The 8,516-nt window shown below is 38.7% G+C and overlaps 2 non-coding genes across 2 annotated transcripts; both read left to right on the top strand.

Moving 5' to 3' along the window:
- The first annotated feature begins 6,557 nt into the window (after positions 1 to 6,557).
- TRNAW-CCA lies at positions 6,558 to 6,629 on the top strand. The gene has a single exon. It is a non-coding gene; the product is annotated as a tRNA-Trp (tRNA).
- Positions 6,630 to 8,177: 1,548 nt separating this feature from the next.
- TRNAW-CCA lies at positions 8,178 to 8,249 on the top strand. The gene has a single exon. It is a non-coding gene; the product is annotated as a tRNA-Trp (tRNA).
- The last annotated feature ends 267 nt before the right edge of the window (positions 8,250 to 8,516 follow it).

Raw genomic sequence — 8,516 nt, 5'->3', positions numbered from 1 at the left:
GTGTACGAAAGCTCATGCTGCCAATTTCATTCTTTTAGTTAATCTCAAAGGTGCTACAAGATCTCTCCACTTACTCCTTTAAGAAAGCTATAGAGGAGTTCTGATTTTCTTAAAACTGGGAGAAATCAGGAATGACACATTTCATTCATTCTGTCTTCCACTCCCAAATTTGATCATCAGCTACTGCACATTTCCCCTCAGTCTACATTTAATGAAACAAAACTGCAAAGATGACCTCTTTTTATTTCCTGCTTTTTGCTATGACTGAGATTAATTGGCTGTCCTTACTGTGAAACAACCAGATAATGATGAAGGGCAGGGAGACAGGGAACGAGAGTATGTTGCTGTATATGATGTCAATAATAATATCAACACCTTGGTGACTAAACTGGAGAAGCACATGACATATCCCATTCAACAAAACAGATGTTGTACTGAAGAACACTCATTACCCTTGGCTCTTTGTGAGGAGCACTCCATTTCAAAACAGCACTCATCTGATATAATCAGTAATGCACTCATTCTTGCAAATTTCCTGATTTGTTAATAAGAGCCATGAATACAACTCTGCTCTTGGCAGCATGTGTTCAATGAACATCTGCAGCATTTTTAGAAAAACTCAACTATATTTCTAATAAACATGAAAGGTGATATTTTTTCAGGTATTAAAATCACATGGAACTGGTCAGATTAAATAGTGATTAATAAAATGCCACACAGTGCATTTGAGAGCAATCATGTTAGCCTCTGGATGAATATTAATCTCACAGTAATAAATGTACTTCTCTCTCTCCAGAAATATGTTGAGGTCTTCTAGTGTCAATACTGAAAAGTGTGTACAGTGGGCACTGTATATGCCTTCTTGCCAAGAAAACCTCATGACAGGTTTGCATTACATTTGCCATAAGTCAGAAACAATTTGAAGGCACACAGCTCACACAGACATATGCCTTCAAGTCAACTGTCAATTTATGGAGGCCCCATGAATTTCACATGGTTTCCTAAGGCAAGGTATACTCAGAGGTGGGTTGCCAATTCCTATATTTCAAATATAGCACCTGTCATTTGTTTGGGGTCTCCCATTGTTCTTTCTTAATTTTGAAGACCAGATCTGGTATTTTTAATGTATTTACCAGATACTTTCCCTTACATCGAATATGATGTTAGAGAGAAAAAGAATGCATGGGCCGGTTACAGACCAGCAGTTTAGTGCGTGTTCGCCACGCACTAGGGTACGAAAGGGCGGTGCTTCCGCACCGCCAACCCTAGTGCGTGGCGAACACGCACTAAACGGCGGCGGCCTTCCGCACGGCCGCCGCCGTGAGTACATCATGGCCGCGCCGCGCTCTAGACGGGGTGGCGCGGCCATGACGTAGTAGCTCCGCGCCAGGCGCTTAGTGCGCCCTGGACACGGAGCAGGAAGGAGCTCCGTTCATAAGCTCCTTTCGGGTTTAGTCCGCTGGGCGCAGCTGTCTGAAGGCTGCGCCCAGCGGACTAAACGAGAGAAAGGGGCCAAGCGGCCCCTTCTCTGCTCCCCGCTGCCATGGGGTGTCCTTGGGGCTTGAAGCCCCAGGGACACCCTTTTCTGGCTGCGGGAAGCGGCCTTTTGCCGCTTCCCCGCAGCCAAAATGCGGCGGATCGGGGCCTCAGCGGCTGCCGGTGTAGCCACTGAAGCCCCGATACTCCGGGAAAGGGGCAGGGCCAGACTGCCCCATTGGCGGTCTGTATCCCGCCATTGTCCTGCATTAAAGATTCCTGAATTCATTCATTGCAACTTACACAGTCCAGAACTAGGTATCCATGAACACAAGGTTTTTGTCTCACAAGCTGATATTATTTGATATTCACCTTTGAGAAAAGTTTATAAATATATAAAGATTCTTTCCTCTGTCATCAGATTTTATTATGCTACTAGCCTTCTATAGATTCCCCCAGAGAACTTAAGAAAAGATGAACAGTGACATTAGTGACAATTTCTGGTGGGTCTAAGGTAATTCCCCCTGTGGGTTGGAATCTCAAGTTTGTTGCACCTTAGAATGGAAGTCTCTTTTCTCCAAGAAAGGTATAGCAGCAACAATAAACTACTCAGAATTTCTTTCTTGTATTTGATTTTTCCACACATCTGGTTTGAACATTTTTCTCTATGTTTGTTTTGTTCTTCCTTAAAATCTAGGTCACAATACAATTTTGGTATAGAAAGCTGTTTGCATGACCATGATTGTTTCAGAAAATGCCTTCCACAAGAGAGTTCATCTCCCTATAGATGAATGAATAAAAATACAGGCAAAACAATGTTTCCTGTTTTTATATAGTTCAGTAGCATTTCTTATAATGTTTTCTAATATCTCACAAATGTAGAGAATGACAGCATAATATGTGAAAATTGATTACTGGCATTGAGGAGACCTGCTCAACAAAAATAACACAGAGTCTTGCTTCATATTTACATATCCCAAAACGTTTTTAGAATTTTTTACACAAACAAAATTGAATGTTTCTGGAAACTAGTTTATTATGCAAATTGTTTTTTCCCTGTACAAAAATAAAAATTGTGATTGTTTTTAGTCTAAGCCAATATTGGGGACAAAACAACAACAACACAGGAGGTCCAGAAACACAAGTGGGATTTTTTTTTTTGCATAAAAAGATTTGTGAGACACACACACACCCACACACATACGTATCTGGCAAACCATGTTATTGTTAATTGCCTCTGAACTTGCATAAAAGGTCAGGTTATATTGTTCTCTGTCCCTCTCCCCTCCCCATCTGCCACATTGATACTTTATCATTAAAATATAGAAATGTTTCATCCAGAGGCAGGCAAAATGTTCTGTCATACTTCACTGAAAATAGAATTTCAATTAGAACCACAGATCCTATCTTGCAAATAGCATTTTTCACATATAACTCTTTAAATCTGACATTGTCACTATCAGCACAGTTTGATCTGTAGGCAAGACAACTTCAATAATCTTTCTGAGCAGCTTTAAGCAGGCTGGAGACAGGGTTGGGTGTTTCTTGGTTGGTTTGTTTTGTTCCTTACCCTAATCCAGAGCTTGGGTGTAACTTACTACTAACAACATTACCTGTTTCTTGGGGGAGAGGAACAAGGACATTATGATGAATATACTGTATCTACATTTAGGACCTCTTCAAGATAAGCATTCTTTGCTTGGCAGTGCTTGTTGTTGACCACTGTCAAGTTTACTTCAGCTTAATGGTAACCCTGTGGCAGCACTAGGCCCTTCCAAGTTTCCTATTTTCTAACACCATTTATGACTAAGCTTAATGCTCACCTGAGTATGGGTGTACATAAATAATTGTTAAGGAAGAAACTCTATATAAGATCAAATATAGTAGAAGTATACCTCGGTTAACAAAGTACATGCATTTCTGCGCATTACTTCTTTAACAAAAAAATAAATGGCACTAGAGGCAAAATAGCATGGATAGAGAGGGCAGGTTCCTACAACAACAAAGAATGAGACGTTGAACATGTTTCAGTGAACCTATTATCCAAAACTAACACTATGTGCATGTGAAATTAATCAGGGAACTTTTGCATAAGTAAATAATACAACCAACCAGAATATTTTTTTCAAGATCAAGATTTATATCATTGTTCACTGCATACACATTGCCGCAACCTGACACCAAAAATCTGTGATTCTCCGCCCCCTTTCATCTTTCACAGTTCATGTCTGTTTTAAATAATTGGTCTTTACAAAATCAAATACTGCCAGCTTTATCTATGAGGTGCCAGCAACTTTGAGTCTGAAACATACGATGAAAAATTATGGATAATTATGGGAAACATTATCTTATTCCAATTACTGAAGAATATCCTCTTGAAACAGCTTCACCTTTCTGAAAGTAGTAGTATGTCAATATCATAGCTTTTCACTAGTGCTTGTACAATTCTTCACCATATTTATTCAAGGGCACATGTCTTTAAGACTGTACCAAGCATGAAATGGGCAGTAATTTTTGATTACTCTCATATGTATTACAGACCTTAACCTTTAGGCTTACACTAACGTGAATTATCTATCTGCCTTTGTGATACTGTTTATACTAGTTTAGCTTCACTTAGCTGCTGCTTGTCTTACACTACATGTGTTATATTGCTCTGCCTACAGGCTTTGGTTAATTTATGTTAAGACTTCTCTCTGCAAATATTCCAAAATCTGGGGGGGAAATCAGATTTTGTCAGATTTATTGGTGATGGATCATAACAACCATGTTATTAATTCGATCTTGTTTGACATTTTGAATTGCTATGTTTAGCATTCATATCATCTTCTATATTGTGGAGCAGTAAATTTTCATTCTACTAGAGATGCCCCTTCCCCACCACCACTCCCTCTGTGTCGTGTCTTTCTAGATTGTAAGCCTGAGGGCAGGGAACCGTCCAATTAAAAAGATTGTATGTACAGCGCTGTGTAAATTTACAGCGCTTTATAAATAAAGGTTAATAATAATAATAATAATAATAATAATAATAATAATAATAATAATAATATAACCTTTCTGAGAACAAAGATCTCAACAAAGATTGTCATATTTTGGTTAATCACCAAACTGAAACCATTTTGGTTGAATTGGATTGAATCAGATGAATGGGTGTCTGTAAAACATTCTGAGTCTGACTTGCATCTGGAATGTTTTTCATACAGTAACTAAATCGAGGTCGGAAGGTTAAATATGCACACTACTTCACCATTTTTCTTTGTATATATTGCTAGACAAGAGTTATTTTTGATCGGCTGTTCATTTGTACCTTCATTTTTATTTTATTTTTAAGGCATTTTAAGATAAATTCCATCAGGCCATCATTTTAGCTTTGAGGGCTTAGAGGTTAAGTTGCTTAAAGCAGTATCAAATTATCTGTGACATATTCCTAATGTTAATTGCCATTTTATTCTTTGGTGCCCACCAATGACTTGACTGAGAATCACTGAGCATTTCATTTGATCTTCTATATGAACATTTGTAATGATTTTAAATGAGATGACTGAGCAGTCTGTTACAAACCTTTCCATGAGCTGCAAGAAATATATATGGCAGCATTAACACCAGGCCTTCTATTAAAATAATATAATGTGATATTACTACCTTTGCACAACAATAACCACTTAGTTGTTTTCCTTCCTTGTCACTTTTATGAGACAAAAATGTTTTGGGGAGTTTTTATTTTTCCTTTTTTAAATAGGCTATTTTCCTATTTTGGGTGTTGCTTTCTTTTACAAAAAGAACCTATAAATACATAGATAATAAGAAATGTAAATAAACCATCTGAAATGGTATAATATGCAATCTTGTATAATAGTATTTGGGATGGGCTGTAATGAATCCCTTTGCAATCTTGTCCACATTATACTGTGCATGTGAATAATAATAGCCAGAATTGTGTTAGGTATATAATCATGTATAAGTGTTCCTTATGTGTGTGGATGTCCTTTTTCAGCCTGGCATTTTCTTCTTCACTGTGCAGCAGCAAAAACTGCCTCCAACTTACTGTAAAGCCACTGAAGCTGCTCACATGGTTTTTCCACAATTCCCTGCAAGCAGGGAGGATTGGATAAGCAACTGATTATATTCTCATAGCAAGAAATAAAATGGTGACATCAGCATCAATATCTGCTAGGGTTCTCCAGGGATCTCAGTGCTGCTGTAATCACTATGAATCTGGCTTTGGGGATGCGGCCAGACACTGCTCTGAGTGTGCTGCTTGCCATACAGAGCAGCTTCAATAGGGATCACCCTGTGGCACTCAAGCCAGGCAGCACTGCACTTCTTACACTAGTGGACTTCTTGCAGAAACCATGTGCATAATCAATCAGCTTCCAGTTATAGTTATTAGATACAGTATTTTTAAGGACACTGCAATGGCATAGGTGCTCAATCAGGCAGTGAGCAGTTGAGTACAAATGTAAAATTCAACACACTAGGCTTTCTGCTTCATTCAGTCAGAAAAAAATATTTTGCTTCCTTCTGATTCCAGGAATGGAAGAAACAAATGAAACTCTACTTGTTGGTACATGTGAAGTAAAAGCCAGTCTGATGAGACTCTAGACCCAAACTAAATGTTAAAAGGAATATATATTCCCTGTGATCAACCTTTTTTTTCTCCAGCTGTGGGAGAAGTGTGCTTCTGCAATAAGACTTGCATATTAAACCCATGTTTACTTTCCAATGGCCATCACAAAATAAAGCATATTAAATATTAGTGTTCACTAAGCACACATCCTGTGACAAAAATATATTTCACCATTTTAGAGATGACAAACAGATGACTTTCACCACTTGAGGGAGCACCTCCTCTAACTACAAGCTAGACATCTCAATTAATATGACTATTAATCTGCTTGTTTTGAATAAGCCCATGCCTTTCCTCCAGCTTCTCAGGAAACCCTATGGCACGATGATCCATTGCAGAGGCCCTCAGTTAGCTCAGCCAAGGCCACTTTGTTTTGTCATTGATGACATTCAACTTAACACTGGCATGCTGTCCTGGAATTATTTCTGTTGTAGCTCTACATCACATTCCAGCTGGCCCTGTGGCACAATGGTAGCGCGTCTGACTCCAGATCAGAAGGTTGTGTGTTCAAATCACACCAGGGTCAAGATTTTCTTGGTTTTGTTTTTTGTCCCCTTTTTAAGCAAGGAGGGTGGGCCATGTAGCCTCAGCTCAGAGTGAAAGACTCCAGGGCTCCAGCTAGCCTAGAATCAGACCTGTAGTATTCTGATCAAGAATCAAGAATCTCTTTGTCAGTTCGCTACAAGCACACAAAGGGAATTGATGAAGCTGACAGATTCACTTTCTTCTATTATGTTGTTGTTGTTGTTGTTGTTGTTGTTGTTGTTGTTAAAACCCCCAAAATTGCCTTCCTTTTATGACAGTTGAAATTTCATTTTCATCAATATCTGAAAATTTCAATTAATTCTCATCAAAACTAACCAAAGGAAAAGCCTTGCCATCTCCACTTACCAAATTCAGTAAGTACAGCCATCCTCAACATAAAGATGGCCATGTTGTCATTCCTTGCTATGTATACTGTTAAAGGTTATGTGTCTCAGTGGGGAAATGGTGGGCATTTTAATTCAGGACACCATAGTTGAATATTCAGGGACTCTTTGACAGACATTTAAAAGTTATTTTTTAAAAAATGTTTAAGTACCATTTTGAAGTTCTTATTTTGTTTAAAAATATATACCAGAATGAATGGAAATTCCATCAATCCTTTCTATCAACTTGGAGCCACATTAACAATTTTCTGTCAGGAAATGGAACATGGGACATGCAGTAATTGAAATGAAAAGATGTATGTGAGAAGCAAAGAGACAGAAAATTTATTCTAATTAAGAAAGGTTTTAGTATAGCAAGGCTTGTATAAAGAAACTCACAGGTGCAAAGATAGTTAAAGCAATAAGACTTGGAAATCAAGGTCACGTAAGAATAAACATTGATAACACCTGAAACATGTCTCAAGGGCAAGACCATCATAGTTAGGGGTTGGACTTAGGTCTGGGGAGAGTAAAGTCAACCAATCAATGTGAAAGTACACACCCAGTGGGTGGCAACTAACAGTAACAATAATTGCCAGTCTTGTCCATGTGTTTGTTGGGTGTTTGGTGAATTGGTAAGCTGTGGGAATTTTGAAGCATTATAGGGCTTAGACAATGTGTTGCAAAGTTTTTTTGTTATTTTATTAGTTGTACTTAACCAGGTAGCAGAATAAAGTAGTATTCTTGTTTAGACTACAAACTGTGTGTTTTCTTCACTGCTGGAAGCAGTGCCAAGCAGTGGGAACAAGGACCAACAAATCCTGAGATGGAGATATCCAGATAAGTGAGAGAGAGAGTTTGAAGAGGTTTGTCAGGACCTTCAGCATCTACTCTGCAACTCTGCTACATTAGCAACACAACAACCACTGACCAAAACTGGTCAGCTCAGCTTTACCAAGTTGATGTGGAGTTACAGCCTGAAGTTATGTGCAACAACTCCCATCATCCCTGACATTTTCCCAGTCTGTCTTTTGTACCTGAACCTTAATGGCAGCTTTGATGGAATCATAGTTGTCTCTTTTGGTGCCCTCCATATTAGAAGCAGTGCTATTTTCCTTTTTCTTTTATGGCCTTCTACATACCAGTGTCATGCCATGTTATAAGCTGGCCCTGTGGCACAATGGCAGTGCATCTGACTCCAGATCAGAAGGTTGTGTGTTGAAATCACACCAGGGTCAACATTCTCTTGCTTTATTTTGTTTCTTGTCACCTTTGCCGGTTGAGATGTAGCAAGTAGGGCTGACCGTGTAGCCTTAGCTCACTGTGAAAGACTCTAGAGCTCTAGCTAGCCTAGACTTAGACATCTCTGTGTCAGGTTCTTACAAGCAAACAAAAGAAATGGACAGCTCTGACAGATTCACTTTCTCCCACAGCATCATCAGCATCGCCATTAAAAACCCAAATATTTCCATCCTTTTATGAGGAGGGAAATTTCATTTTCATGA

The sequence above is a fragment of the Sceloporus undulatus genome, chromosome 5 (assembly GCF_019175285.1).
Source record: "Sceloporus undulatus isolate JIND9_A2432 ecotype Alabama chromosome 5, SceUnd_v1.1, whole genome shotgun sequence".
NCBI lineage: Eukaryota > Metazoa > Chordata > Lepidosauria > Squamata > Phrynosomatidae > Sceloporus > Sceloporus undulatus.
Note: the sequence above shows the minus strand (reverse complement) of the source record. Positions and strands in the feature narration are given on the sequence as shown.